Source organism: Falco rusticolus, chromosome 9 (genome assembly GCF_015220075.1).
Source record: "Falco rusticolus isolate bFalRus1 chromosome 9, bFalRus1.pri, whole genome shotgun sequence".
Classification (NCBI taxonomy): domain Eukaryota; kingdom Metazoa; phylum Chordata; class Aves; order Falconiformes; family Falconidae; genus Falco; species Falco rusticolus.
The window spans coordinates 50,229,685-50,244,170 of NC_051195.1; the positions used below are offsets into that span (position 1 = coordinate 50,229,685).

Genomic DNA, 14,486 nt, shown 5'->3' on the forward strand with positions numbered 1-14,486 from the left:
TACTTTAATAACCCCACTATCAGCTGCGGAGGAAGTCTGGCGGTCCGGGAGCCTGCGAGCAGTGTAAGCGCCAGCTCCATCACCCAAGCCAAGCAGAGGCGACCAGCCGGCCAAGGGAGGGCAGCGCAGGAGATGGGCTCGCACTGCCCTCGGAGGAGCTGACTTTCCTGGGGACCTCAAAATTGTTTTTCTATCCTGATCTTATTTTTCTGTCCCGTGGAGGCTTGGGTAAGTGCCTGGTAGTTTTCCACTTACCTTTCTTCTCAGTGCTTCGCTAGGATTTGCCAAATTACAATGGAGCTGCAATGCCAACGTGTTTCCTGCACCTTTGTGAGCTTGCTCTGGACGTGGATGATCCAGGTTTGAAAACCTGGACGTTTAAAATCTTTTGATTTCATATACTGCATTGTAAAAAGGGCCAGGGAGCAGATATGGAGAAAAGAGACTTTCCAGCACGTTGTTTCAGCTGGTAGGGACTGCTGGGGCTGCAGCATCTTGCAATGTGTTGGATTTTCAAATGCTGGATTGCTCTGAACAGAGATCTCCCGAGGTCTGTCAGTCGGTTCAATGGTGCAGATGTTTGTGCTGTTTCCTGTGAAATCAGCCTGTGGGGGTCGAGGCAGCTGCGCCTCTTGCCAACCTCTGTATTCAATCATCCACCAAGAAAAGGAGCATTCAGTGCTTTTTCTAGACGTTCGTGGGGCGAGAAAGGCAGATGCGGGAATCAAACGGTAAAAGGGTTTGCTTGAAAGGTGGTTACTCTGGGCCCTGATACTCTTTGCAAAAGGAATCTGGTAATTTGGGAGCATGGTGTATGGGCAGGCAACTCCCTTGCATCCTCGGGCAGCGGTGTGTGTGGAGTGGCCACGGCGCTACATACAGAATTAATAGATTTTTCAAAGCAATTGTAAAAGATCTGTATGATTGTAAAAAAAAGAATTGGCCACGGGCTGGGGTAGGGTGTGTTTGCAAGCGGTCCCGGGTGTGTGTAGGCGGCTGTGTACGTGGTAAGAGTACAGCAGAGCTAACTTTAAAGGGAGATGTACTAAAACTTATGTAATGTAGGAAACTGAATGTCCTTTCTTGATGTCCCTGCTGTGAACCTGAAAAGACTAACCCTGAAACGATTTTTAAAGCTGTCTTTGTTAGTCATGTTAGTTATCCTTTATGCAATTTGTTTCTTTTCACGTTTCATTTTGAGTAAAAGGAGATAGGCTGGTTTCACTCCCCTCTCCACTCCTCCTCTATTGTTAGTCTCTCCCAGCTTCCCGTACAATTGTCCAGCTCTGCTCTTTTCAGAGCCCAGCGGAAAAGGATATTGTTGAAAAGAAAGAAAGTATTTCAAATTAAAGTCTGGCAAACTCTTGCGTCCTTGTTAGGCTTCAGACACACTTCCTCCCTCCCGTCTCTTTTCCCCAGAAGCAGGAGGGTGACCGGTATTGCTTGCAGTGTCTTAAACAGCGGCAGAATCCCTTAGACATTCACCATTCAATAAATGCAGCAAATAATAATCACAGTTTGAAAACGAAGCATATTTATAATGATATGTACAACTAGGAACACCTGAATATAATGAAAGCCATGAATTCTTGTATTAAGACGAGCCTCATTCATACTTGTGAGCTGGAGACAGCCGATGAGGTGCCCCAGCAGTGGCACAGAGCACCTGCCCCAGGCAGTGTCAGGGATCATGGTGTGTAGGAAGGGCGTAAGGAAAGCAGTGTGCAGTAATGGAGAAAAGGTCAAGGCTGCGTCTATATTTGTTTTCATTAAATCATAGCTTGATGTAGCAATTGGTAATTAATAATCATGTTAATGTTCAGAGGTAAACTGATGTGACTTCTTGCTTCCTTTAGATTCCTAAGCATCATTTTGATCATTTTCCTTTAAGCAGCACAGATGAAGCAGGGTTGGGTCTGGATGATCTTTGGAGACTCCCAGCTGGCAGAACACATGGCCTTGCAGCATGTTTGCGCTGCGTGACTCTGCAACGTGGTGCCTGGGTTCCTGGCACCATCCTTCTTCCCACTACACAGCAATTAGTGGGAGGTGTCCGTGGGCATGACTGCAGTGCCCTGGAGAAGAGGGCTGCCATGGGGTTTGTAAAAGTAAGAGACTCTTGTGAGGCAAAGCCGCCTCCTGTGGCCTCGTTAGTGACAATATTAGAAGAAGGAGATGTGAACAGAGCGGGTGGAAAAGCAGCGCTGTAGACAGAGGGGAGCCTCAGTTCAACAGGAGACGCCACTGTTTTCCCCAGTGAACCCCATTGCATGGTGCTCCATTCGTTCCCAGTCTGAGCTGCAGCCCTGTGCCTGGCTGGTGGTTTATCACAGCAACTTGCCAGTCTTTAGTGGCCCTAGGGTGCATATTTGGGAAGCTGGGAAGATAGTGAGTGGGATGAGAAACCACTCAGTAATTCTAAGTTTCCTTCTGCTGAAGGTGACAGGAATAACACCTTTTCTTATTTAAAAAGCTCCCTCAGCTCCACTGGGTATTGTACAGAAACACCTCCCTTTTTGCTTTTCTTTGGCTTTCACCGTTTCAGAGACTGGCAATTTGATGACAGATTTAATAATAGAAGATAGAATTGTCATTTGCGTTGAGAAGAGCTTTTCAAAGAATTTGGAGTTGTATCACCTGGGATAGCAAAACATAAAGGCACTGATTTGTTCAGTCCCAATTTTAGGTGCTCAAGACCCAGTTTTTATGACTTGTTGAACACTGATGCCTGCTAGAGTTGTGTTAAATGCTGGGCCTAAGCTGCCAGTTACTCCAGTCAGTGACTATGTTCGCATATACAGGCTTATCCATTTGTTCCAAGAGGGTCTTCCTTCCCCCAGCACTGGTTCCTTCTTCCACCACTTCACCATGTAAGAATTTTCTGGTTTTCTTTAAACAGACGCTATTTCTTTTTCCTCATATTCTCCCTTCTGCTGCGGTAGTACCAGCAGCCATCAATGGGAAGGGGTAACAGGCCCCCGCTGGGGGCTGTTCTGTGAGTGGGGCAGTGGGTGTCAGCAGGCTGGGTAGGACCTTGCTGGTGGCACTGGAGATGCTTTGTGTTTTTCTGTGACTGTTGCAGTGAGAGGTGGCAGCCCCTGCCCTGCTGTGATGGGAGAGTCCCACACGCTCCATTTCCCAGTAAAGAGCAGGATGCAGACTGGGCTGCAGCCAGTAGATTTTCAGCAAAGACAATAAAAACAAGAATTAGACTGATAAAATGATTAAAAGGCTTTAACAAAGCCCTTAAGCAGTTTGTCATATCCTGAAAGGTGATTGACTGATGTACTGGACAGGAACATTCTCGAAAGGGTTGCACAACATGGTGTGCGTGCTGGTGCTGTCCCACAGGAGAGAGCAGAAGGCTCCAGCACAGACACTCATGGAATAAAACCACGGGACCATTTAGGTTGGAAAGGACCTTTAAGATCATTTGAGTCCAACCGTCAACCCTGCGCTGCCAAGCCCACCGCTAAACCACGTCCCTAAGCGCCACATCTGCACGTTTTTTAAATACCTCCAGGGCTGGTGACTCCACCACCTCCCTGGGCAGCCTGTTCCAGTGCTTGACAGCTCTTTCAGTGAAGAAATTGTTCCTAATATCCAACCTAAACCTCCCCTGGCACAACTTGAGGCCGTTTCCTCTTGTCCTGTCGCTTGTTACTTGGGAGCAGAGACCGACCTCCCTCGCCTGCAGGCCCTCTCAGGCAGCTGGAGGGAGCGAGAAGGTCCCCCCTGAGCCTCCTGGTCTCCAGGCTGAACCCTCAGTGCCCTCAGCCACTCCCCATCAGATTTGTTCTCCAGCCCCTTCCCCAGCTCTGTTGCCCCTCTCTGGACACGCTCCAGCACCTCCATGTCTGTCTTGTAGTGAGGGGGCCAAAACTGGACAGTGTTCGAGGTGTGGCCTCACCAGGGTCAAGTACAGGGGACGATCACTGCCCTGCAGGATTGACCGTCACAGTGTAGGACATTTCCCAATGCTTATTGTCCCAACAGTGCATTTCACACCTTCCAGTCCCCTTGTTAGCGCCATTTGCTCTTAGATCACTCTTTCCCTCCCTGCAACTCAGAGAATGGGCAGCTGTCCAGTTTAGCAAAATCTCTCCCTGGGGTCTGGGAAAGGTGCTCAGCATCTAGGGAAAAGTGATCTGAAGAGAACATATAAAATGGTGAGGAGGGTAGTCAGTGCCTGATGAGCCTGTGGTCCTTGGTGGGGCTTGTGGTCCTGGGCATGAGTAGCACTGAGGGCGTTCAATGGCACAGACCATGCCAAGAGAGCCGTCAGAGATGCCTCCTGTGTGGGACCAGGGCTCTCCCAGCCAAAGTACAGAGCAGGTATTTAACTGTACTAACAAGGGTCCCTGTTTCTTTATGTAGAGTGCCCCAGACTTGGCGGTGCAGAGGTCCTGAGGGTGTTGTTGCTGAAATTCTAGTTTCTTTCAGGAGTGAGGTGACAAGGCTGAATGAAGAGTGCTCCCACTAATGCCCTGGCAGCCCTTTTGCAGTGCCGCAGCTTGCAGTCAGCTGCTGGGAGAGAACTGCTGCGCCGAGGGAACACGGACACCTCTGTCTGTCTGTGAGTCCGTACGCATGCTGTGCCTCGGTGCGCGTGGACGTAGTTGGATACTGAGCCTGTGTCCTTGGCAAATTGGAGTTATCTCCAGTCAGATGGCGTCAATGGTTCAGGCTGCTTGTGCATCCCTGACCATCCCAGGTAGTTGCCCAGGCCACCTGTGGCACAAGCCAGCCTTTTCCAGCATGCCCCCTTGGCCAGGACTACATCAATAAAAATGAGAATTTATGAGCTCTGTCATGTACAGCAAGCAAAGCATTGTGCAACAAATTAATCACTGATTGCGGTGCAGTGCTGACTGGGAGCTTTCTGGTTCTCTCTTGGCATCGCTGCAAGGTTGTTAGTTAAAAAGCGAGTTTGATAAGGAGACCCTTGACACCCAGCCCTTCTGTCTCTGTTACCTGCTCACCAGACATGAAGCACTGTTAGCCCAAAAGCTGCTTTTTACGGTTCAAGTTGCTCCAGCTTTCAGTCATCAGAATGTGACAGCACTGACAGTTCCCTGCACTTGCCCATGCCTTCCTATCCAGCAAGTTTGGGATGACAGTGGTCTGCCTTCCAGTTTGGGCTGGGAGGAGCTGGGTACTGCTGGTCTGCTGGAGGCTTAAAGAACAAACTGCAGAGGAGCTTCTCTTTGGGCTTCAGCAAGAGCCTCGTGGGGATCAAAAGGACTTTGCCTCAAGCTCTGTTTCTTCCTTTCCACGTTTATACAGCAGCCACAGCATGTCTCAGCAATGGTTTTAAAGCACTCCCAGGTGCTTTAAAGGGGCTGAGCCACAGCAAAGCTGAGAATGGGTCTTGGCTCCTGCACGTGGCCGATAAAAACTGGTGGTGTTTCTAAGTCAGCTGACATTCTCTTCCCTGAGCTCCAGATAGCATTCCCTGGCCTTCTGTAGGAAATTGTGTTCATTTGTCTGTACACAAAGGCAGCTGTATGTATATGCATGACTTCTAAAATACAGAGTCATTATGTAGCAGAAGCATAACAACTTTATTAACACTTGATATAATTCTGACATCTCTGTTAGAAGCGTTTAGTGAGGGATCTCGAAGCATTTTTCAAATGTGAACCCACAGCAGCATACATCTTCCCAGTCAATGTGGAGAAGCCGGAGCAGGGGATGTGTGTTTTCTGTGATTGACTTGTGGCATGGGAGAGCCCGCCATTCCTGCCTGCAGCCCCCCAGCCCCGTCACACTGCTCCTGAGCACGGCAGGGCGCTGGGGCTGCATGTTCCTGTGAAGCTGCTTCCCGTTCCTACCAAAGAGGTTTTGCTCATTGTTCTCTTAATTTAGCAGACAGGAAAAAACCCACCTCTGAATTCTGTTGCCTGCCCTGTCCCACAGCTGGTGCTAGCGATTGTCCCAGTGCTCCTACCCAGACCCGCCTGCTTTGTTTTCCTACAGGTAGCTCTGCGAGGTTATTGTTTTTGCAGTAATTCTATTTATCCCTGACTGAGACCAGACCATTCTTTCCTATTGACTCATGTCACCTGTTGGTGGCCTCTTCCTGTCCCTTGCATAAATGCAGTGCAGGGGTGGGAGATGGAGAGGGTGCCCGGAGTTCAGGTTTAACGGACGCTTACCCATGACAGCAACCCCACAAGAAACCCTGCAGAGGAGGGAGCGGCAGAGCTGTAAGGCTGCAGCCACATGCGACACATGCAGAGAGGCTGGGGAGAGGGAGATCTGTAGGGGACACTGTCATGTGTTTGGTGTTTGCCCTTGGCCTGGCAGACTTGCACCAGCTGATCCCAGCCGGCCCATTCTACCCTCACCCTCCGGCTACGCGCATCACCTGTCAGTAGGTGCTGAGCACTGCATCACACACCCGTCCGACTTTGAGGCACCGATGGGTCCATGGAACAAGCTGCCAGCAGGGCTGGTTTAGCTCCAGGTTCAGTTTGGTTCATCAGGCTTGGTTCTTCTTTATTTTTTCCTTTCTGCTGTCTTTTTTATGAGTGCTCTTACCTCATAGCTGGGCGCTGTTGCCCATCTTCGGTGTTGGAAGGGTGACTCCTCTGCATGGAATGGAGCCCCCTCTGCTCCTGTTAATGCTAATGGCAATTAACCAAGTGCTGGAGAGGGAGCGGGGCATTCTACGTCTTAGATGTAACATCAACATGAAATTTCATCACCTAGGTTTCAAGAAAAATAAACTGTGGCTGGACTTAAAACATAGCAGTAAGGAGGAGTAAGGGAGAGCCTTTTATGAGCATTGAGAATATTTGTAGCTAAGCAACCAACATCAGCAGGAAGAATAAATCAAAAGTTTCAGGGCTCTGCCTGCCTGCCTTCAAGGGTCAGGAACTATATTTTCCCTCTGTTAACAAGATTGCCTGCCTTTGAAACATTAGCTGTTAGCTGCTGCTGGAGGCAGGGCACCGCGTGGGATAGATGAGAAGCTTGTTGTGGGATACTGGGCTAGAAACGTAAACAAAAGGACAGTGAAGCATCCTGCCAAAGGCCCTGAAGTGAGTCAGGCCTCCCAGCAGCTTACAGGAAAATGCTCTTGGAAAAGTAACATCTAACGCATATATAATATTTTCTAATTATTCTCGTGTAAGTCCTCCTAACAGCTCTTCAAGGTGGCAGCTATAGACTCTACTCTTGTTTCACAGATGGCGAAAGCTGAGTGACGGGATGGCTGTGGCGGTTGAGTTTGAGGCGGTGGGTCTCTGTGGCTTTGTTCATTTCACATATTTGTGCAGATCCTGTTGCTTGGGGCACCAGTGTCTGTTGCTATGAGTGCAACACAGATCCAAGGCCTATTAGATAATCGAGCTTTATTTTATACAAAGATACTATGCAGTGTTCTTCACTAGGTTGCACCAGAAAACCTAGGAGCAAGACATTTTACTTTAAAATATATTTTATTTATAAAGAGATTTCCCAGCAATGCCAATGGGAATGGCAGCAGATCAAATCCCAGCAGTAGTTTCTCAATGGAACTTCTTTTTTTAAATACCATCTTATAACCTCAGGGTATTTTCCATCTCTGCTTCTTCCTCCTGCTTAGTCAGTAGCTGGGTGGAAATGATGCTGCGGTCTCTGCCCTGCCCTGGCAGCCTCACCGATCACACGAGCATCGTGCGTGCCCTCTGCCCTCTGACGGGATCCCTTCACACACTTTCCAACCAAACTGCTGGAGCCCTGAGACCCTGCTAGATACACAGCTGTAATACACCATAAATCTGGGCCTTAAATAGACTTATTCCCTTATCAAGAGCCCCAGAGACCTCTTAGCCTTCATAGACACTAAAGTCGGTGTTAATTATAAAGCTGAGTGTATTAAGGCCACATCTCGTGGTATTTATATGGAACTGTATTCCTGAACCAGATTTATTATTTTAATGAGAGGAATGAACTGCAATACAGGATAACTTGTGTGGTCTTTGAAGTCCAAGACCCGTCCCCATGTTCACGTTTCTGGGAAGTGCTGTGCCAGAACATGCTCTGCAGCAGGACTGTCCACATATTTTTACACTTTATATGGCATTTTCTCCACTTTTCTGCCTAGAAAGCTTCCTGCAGCATTGAGCATTTCAGCAGAGTTTAAAAAAGTGTGTCTCAATTTTTATGTATTCGTGCTCTTTATGTGTTGATCTCTATTCAGAGCATCCTTTTAAAGATGATGACAAGCAGATAACTTTTAGGAGGCAAACGGCTGTTTTTTCTGTCTTATTTACTGATACAGCTGTAAGCCTGGCTGATGGTGACTGGAGTTACTCAGCTGTGAAAAGCACTTACAGATTTGAAAGCAGAGGGTGTTTCTGTCCATTAACACCAGTGTTCGCAGAAGCCCAGCTGGGTGGGGAGTCCATTTAGTCCCAGTCCCACAGCTGGGCTCCGAGAGGCAGCTTGAGCTGGCAGGTAGAGATTAAATGGCTGTTGGGTATATTTAGCAATAACACTATGCCAGTGTGACAGTAAATGATTTTGGGGCCATTATTAATGTTAACATTCATTCGGAATGGATTTTATTTTTCATATTAGACAAACTATCACTTTTGGAAGTAATGCAAACACAATTGGAAGCGGCACCAACTATTTTAAACAGGAAAAAAAAATGCATTGGCAGGTGTGAGGGAGACGTTCTGGAAAGAAAAGGTACAGCCTGGGTTAGGAGAAACCCAATGCATCCATACAGATCTAAACTTTTTGGTTTGATATTTTTTCTTTTCCACCCACCTTGGGACTGAAGTGAGGTAGGATCTGATCTGCTCCCTCTCCTCTGCGTGTGGGAGCGGAACCACCCTGGCTGATTCCTGAGTTATTCCCTGCTCCCAGTCCGTTCAGACCATGAAACAGCTCCCTCAGGCACGGATGGAGTTTCTGAAATGCTTCTACGAATACAGAAAAACAAACAGTTGAACTCTCTCCCAACCCTTCCTGTGCCTGCGGGCAGTGTGCTGGCAGGCAGACTGGGGGGAGCTGGGACCCCCGGGTCCTGGGGTGCTCCTGCCCCAGCTGCCCCTGGCTTATCCTGCTAGGGAAGGAGATGCACCCAGCTGAGCGAGGACGCTATAGACAACATAAAATTCATGTTCAAAGTAGTTGTTTCAGCTCCATTTGATGAGCTTTTTCCCCCTTGCCTGCTTGATAGTGTTTTGTTCAGTCAGCTTCTCTCTGGTTTTGTCAGCACGACCAGTCCATGCGTCTCTTACTGGAGGAAAAGCACAACCTGATGCCGGCAGCTGCCTGAACCCAGGCTGCTCTGTCTCATGATTTTTAAGTTGAGTAGTTTTTGTATTAGCAGTGCCCCCATGGTAACTAATGTTATTTATTAATTAGTTATTTGAATTACAGCCAAGCATGCACAGCAGTCCCAGCCCGTCGCTGCTACGCGCTGAGCAGATCCATACCTAAAAGACAGCTGTTGGTGTGAGAAACTCTCCAGAGGTGAAAGGTGAAAGAAAAACGCAAAACGATGAGGAACTTTTGCTCATTTCAAGTACACTGGTTTATTCAGACCCACTGAGCTGCGCCCAGCTTTCCTGAGATACCCCCAGCCCCTTGAAGTCTGAGCTTTTAAACGTCACGTTGGTTGTAGCTGCAGGGCGGAGAGGGCTGAGCTCCTGACTGCTGGAACGGCATGGCACGGCACAGCACAGCACGGCATGGCACAGCACAGCTCGTGGGCACCAGCGTGGCCTTGGGATGGCCGTGCCAAGGGTGAGCTGGGAGAGCAGGGGCTGTGGCCACGATGGCCCGCGGGTGCCCAGGGTGCTGGCCAGCCCTTCCCAGCCCACGCAGGTCCCGGGCTGGTGCGGCAGTGCTGCCTGCGCCACGTCTGCTGGCACCATGCCGCTGGCGTCCCAGTCGGGTTTTGTCCTCTGAATATGAGGAGAAGTTGCTCTTCAGTGCTTCTTTGAGGGTATTTACCTCCTTTGCTGGCCTGTAAGTGCCTCTTTTTCACTATTTCTTTTTTTTTCTACAATCACAGCCTCTTGTCTTTAGTTTAATTTTTACATTTAATGAAATAGCCCTGTAATTAAATGTTCTTTAACAAATCCCTGGGCAGGGTATCTCATGACAAAAACCACTCTGATTTTATTATTATTACTAATGCAAAGTAATGAAATGTTTGAATCCTTATCAAGTGTAATTCAGGGGGTTAATTATTCAAGTTGAAAGGAAGAGTTATCTCCATCATTTTTGCTGAACTGATCTGCTCAGTGCCCTGTTATGTCCTTGACTGTTTATTTAGAGCTTGAGACTATATTGTTCTGGCCTAGAATGTACAATACGTATAATTGCTTCTGTATGTTAGCACAGTGTCCGTAAGTATGTTTGGTTTTCTAGTTCACTGGGCAAACAACAATAAGCTAAATATGGTGAAAGCAGAATGAGAATAATAGACTTTTGATGTCTGTGATGTCTAGCTGGAAAAAACTACTAAGTACCTCACTAAGAAAAAGAAAGTAAGCCTTAAAAACATTTAAACTTGCTGAAATCTTCTCACTGAGAAAGATTTTTGCATCTTCTATTTTTTCTTCAAAAAAAGCAACTCTGTGAATTCATCGGACAATCCCACATTTCCTTGTGAATTGGACTAGCTAGCAGTTCATACACTCTGCTTTCCCATCTCCTGCTCTGAGCTCTTTGTGTTAATTACTTCCAGACCCCAGCTGAAGGCTGAGGCAGCACTTGGGGCAGATGTTGGCCACCTGGGCTCTAGGAACAAGGCTTCCCAAAGCCGGGACAGGTTCAGCTTCCAGAGTGATGGTTTAGACATCGAACCATTGTCAAAACTAGGTCAGCTGGATATCAAAATCCATTTGCTGGATATCCTGCTCAGGGGCATTTGAGCCTGGGCAAGCGTACAGCAGCTGTGGGTTGTCAGCACACAGCCACAGGACTGTGTAAGGTGGGGCTCTCCTCTGGCTGTCAGTGCTGCGCTGATTAAGATGGCAACAGCCAGAGTCCTTTGGGAAACCAGAAACCAGTGTAAAGGTTAAAATTAGTCGTCGTTTGGTATTTAGAGGCTTTACAGATAAAATTGCACATCGCGGGCAAAGGACGTCTGCAGCAGCCGCAGATAGCCAGGGAATGTATTTAATACCTCACTCAGTAGCGGTCTGCAGGGTAGGCAGGGTAACTTGCAGAACTGACCGTGCTGACTGCATGCGCAAATCTGTGCGTGCCGCAGCTCCGGCAAAGGGCATGGAGACAAACAGTACTAAACAAGGCAGAGGATAAGATATATCATTCCAAAGAAGGACTTTGGAGGCCTGTGCCCTGGCTCATGGCTGTGTCTGTACTGGATGTGAAGCTGCAGCAGTGTGTGTCCCCAGCACTCCTGCATCGCCCAGCACCCTGCCGGGCAGAGGCAGGATGCGCCTCGCATAGCTTTGCCAGCCCTGCCTGGCTCCTGTGCCCCTACCTGAGCAGTAATTCCTCCTGTCAGCTGCTCTTCCTTGGGAAAACACACTGTCCTGCCCCGTCCTGCCTTCGATAGCCAAGGAACAGGGATTTCTCCAGTGTCATGGTGCATCCAGTGCCACAGACGGGGTTCAGCTCCTTCTGCAGTGTGGCATCATGGCCCCTGAGGCTCCGTGCTGGTGCCCACCCAGCTCTGCTAACAGTGCGGGAGGGGGCTGCCGCAGGGGGAGGCAACCTCACAGGGGAACAGGAGAAGCACAGGTATGCTGAGGGTGGTGCTGAGACAGTGGAAGAGTAAGTTCAGCGGGAAGGAAGAGGGCAGAGGGTTCAGACTGGTTAGTCTGCATGTGGCCAGTTCCTTTCTTCTGATCATCCTTCAGCCCGTCTTTGATCTGAGCTGTACTTTTTCCTGGAAGACTTCCAACATTCCTGGTGTAGCTATGAAGCTCCCTTTAACCCCCTCCCCCTCGAGCAGGCCACATCCCTCAAATTGAAGAAAGACACTGTGATGATGAAGTGGGACTGCTGTGTATAAAGTCATTTCTGGATAAACACGTTTGACTTCAGATGTTCTCGATTTCTTTTTATTCCTAGAACAAGCACAGAACAGGCACCAGCAGCACAGGCTCCCACATTCATCTAATAGTTTGACTTAGTGCAACGTGGAAAATCATCCCCATAAAGGGTTCAAGCTGTGGTTTGGGTACAGATGTCCAATGAATTGAGAACTTTTGGCGACCCTCATTTCTAGACTGATGTGTCAGACAGATTCACATGCCAGAAGCACACTGGGAAGCAAAGACGGGGTTGGGAATGATGCCAGGAGTCAAGATGCATTTGTACAGCTTTGGAGCAGCAGCTTGGCCATAGGCAGCAGGATGATGGAGAGAACCCTGAGGTAGCTAGCTAGATAACGTTGCTTTTAAAAAGGATTTTTTTTTTTTTAAAAAAAAAAGTGTTACACCCTGCTCCTGCTTAGGGGGCTCAGGAGCAAAAGAGAAAAGGCTTATTTCTCTGGAGGTGAACAGTCACTTCTTCCTACAGCAGTGGAAGCCTGACACTAGGTAAGTAGCTGTGAGATGATTCATAAAAAACTAATTTATAATTTGCCAGAATATAATCCTATTTGATCAGTGTTATTCAGTTCCTCTTTCTTTTAAAATTCAGTGCACTTAACTGTTCTACGAGGGTTTATGAATGTTTAAAAATTGCTTTGTGGTCCCTAAAGTAATTTGACAAGTCTGACAGCTATTGATTAAAAACCTGAAATTATTCAGACTGTAGGATGACTTGGGGGATTAGATAGAAAGTTTTTTCAAATGTGAAAGGAAATAAGATGTTGGAAAGTAAATATGTTCTTGAATATTTTTGAAAAATCCATTACAACTGTGAAATTAAATTGAAATGAGATACTTTGTGTGGAGATGAAGGAACTAAATGCTGGCTTTACTATTTAGGCATGGGGTAGAACTCACCGTCCCAGGTCCAACAAATGTTTCCCGGAAGGATGCTGCTGGCGGGGCTGTGGCAGGGGTCCCAGTGCAGGGTGCTGTGGGGAGCCCCCGGCACTTGCCTGTTCCCAGCCGGGGACCAGCCGGCTCCTGCCATGCCGCCGTCCTGCACTGTGCCGTTGGGTGCTGAGCGGGGTCAGCGGACAGCTGTGGGGCTGCCGGGAGTGGGGCTCTTTCTGTCCAGTATCGATGCTCCTCTCCAACTCTGTGGGACTGGTGGGAGCGGATCGAGCCTCCGGCTACATGGCTGCAGCCTCCCAGAGCGTGCTAATTTGGACGCCTCATGCAAGGGCTGCTGCAACAGCTGGGAGCAGCGATTTTGTGGGATGCCTCTGTCTCAACTTGTCCTTCTTCACCAGGCCTTCAGGAAGGGTATCCAAGAACTGTCTATACATCTCTGTGCATGCCAAGGAGACTTCTCCTAGGAAATCATTAGACCAGCCGGGCCATTTTGCATATGACCAGAAGGGACTTCTTCATTCGGCAGATCCAGACCCGTTCTGTTACTGACGACCATGTTTTAGAACATTGTTCATAAACGTATCTTCTCTGTCTTAACATCACTGAGGTTTTCTCCCCCACTCTCCCTCCTTCTGGAAGGCTAATGTCAAATTTCACTTCTCTCGTGGCTAAAAGCCCTCTTCTGATTTTCAAGTCTGGATCTATTCACAGCCAGTTTTTATCCACTTGTCTCACCAGTGCTGCCCTGTGCTTCAATAGCTCTTCTCTTTCTCATGTACTTACATTGAAGTACGTGTAGTCCTCATGGCCCTTAGTCTTTTTCTGGTAGACTGAACAAGCTGGGTGTCACAGTGCTCCAGCATCAAGCCGAATATGGCCCGGGAGGTGGCATATCCCTCCACCCCCTCTGAATTGAGACTCAGGTCAACCCCATGGGGCAGAGGTGGGCACTGTCCCAGCTTGGCAGCTGCCCCCAGCATTCAGCCCAGTCAAAGCACCCTGCAAATCTGCATGGGTGATCCATAGCCAAACACCTCCAGGGCTGAAGAAGTAACTACCCTGTCCCACTGGTGACTGGCTGGGAACAAGGGCAAACACCAGTGTGGCACCTGGGTTTGTGGAGCAGAAGCAAGTTCCTCTGTGGTGTGTGTGGTGGGAGAGTCCTCCTTCCCCGAGTCCATCCTTGAGCAGGGAACATGCTGCTAGGCACAGAAAGCCCCTGTGCATCTCTCTCCAAACTCAGAAGCTGTGGCTGCTTCGTCTGTGTGGCAGAGAAGTGCCTGGTGCTCAGTATCACTGTCAGCTCAGGTGGAAGGTATCGGAGTGTGGGGGTCTGCAGGCTGGTGCAGAGCATCTGGTCAGCTTTGCAGGGTGTGTCTGCCAAGCCAGGTAGTCTGCAAAAACCTGTTTCTGCTTTCAATGGTATTATTGCTGGTATTTAATCAGATAATTGATGGCTGTTGGTATTGGTTAAATTTTTGAGTGATTCTGCCCGCATAGATAATAAAGCTTTTGTTACAGTGATTCGGTTCCCTGGATTGAACAGTAGATTTATGG

At 48.5% G+C, this 14,486-nt stretch overlaps 1 protein-coding gene across 7 annotated transcripts in view; it reads left to right on the forward strand.

Moving 5' to 3' along the window:
• The window catches only part of LOC119153247 (DAB2 interacting protein), a 210,515-nt gene that overhangs the window by 123,567 nt on the left and 72,462 nt on the right, over positions 1–14,486 (forward strand). The window contains exon 1 of one of the 7 annotated variants that reach the window (XM_037399421.1): positions 36–228. The exons of the other annotated variants lie outside the window; for them this stretch is intronic. The gene's annotated coding sequence lies outside the window, so the exon portion shown is untranslated. Of the gene's footprint in view, positions 1–35; positions 229–14,486 lie in introns of those variants that run through there. 7 annotated transcript variants of the gene reach the window in all.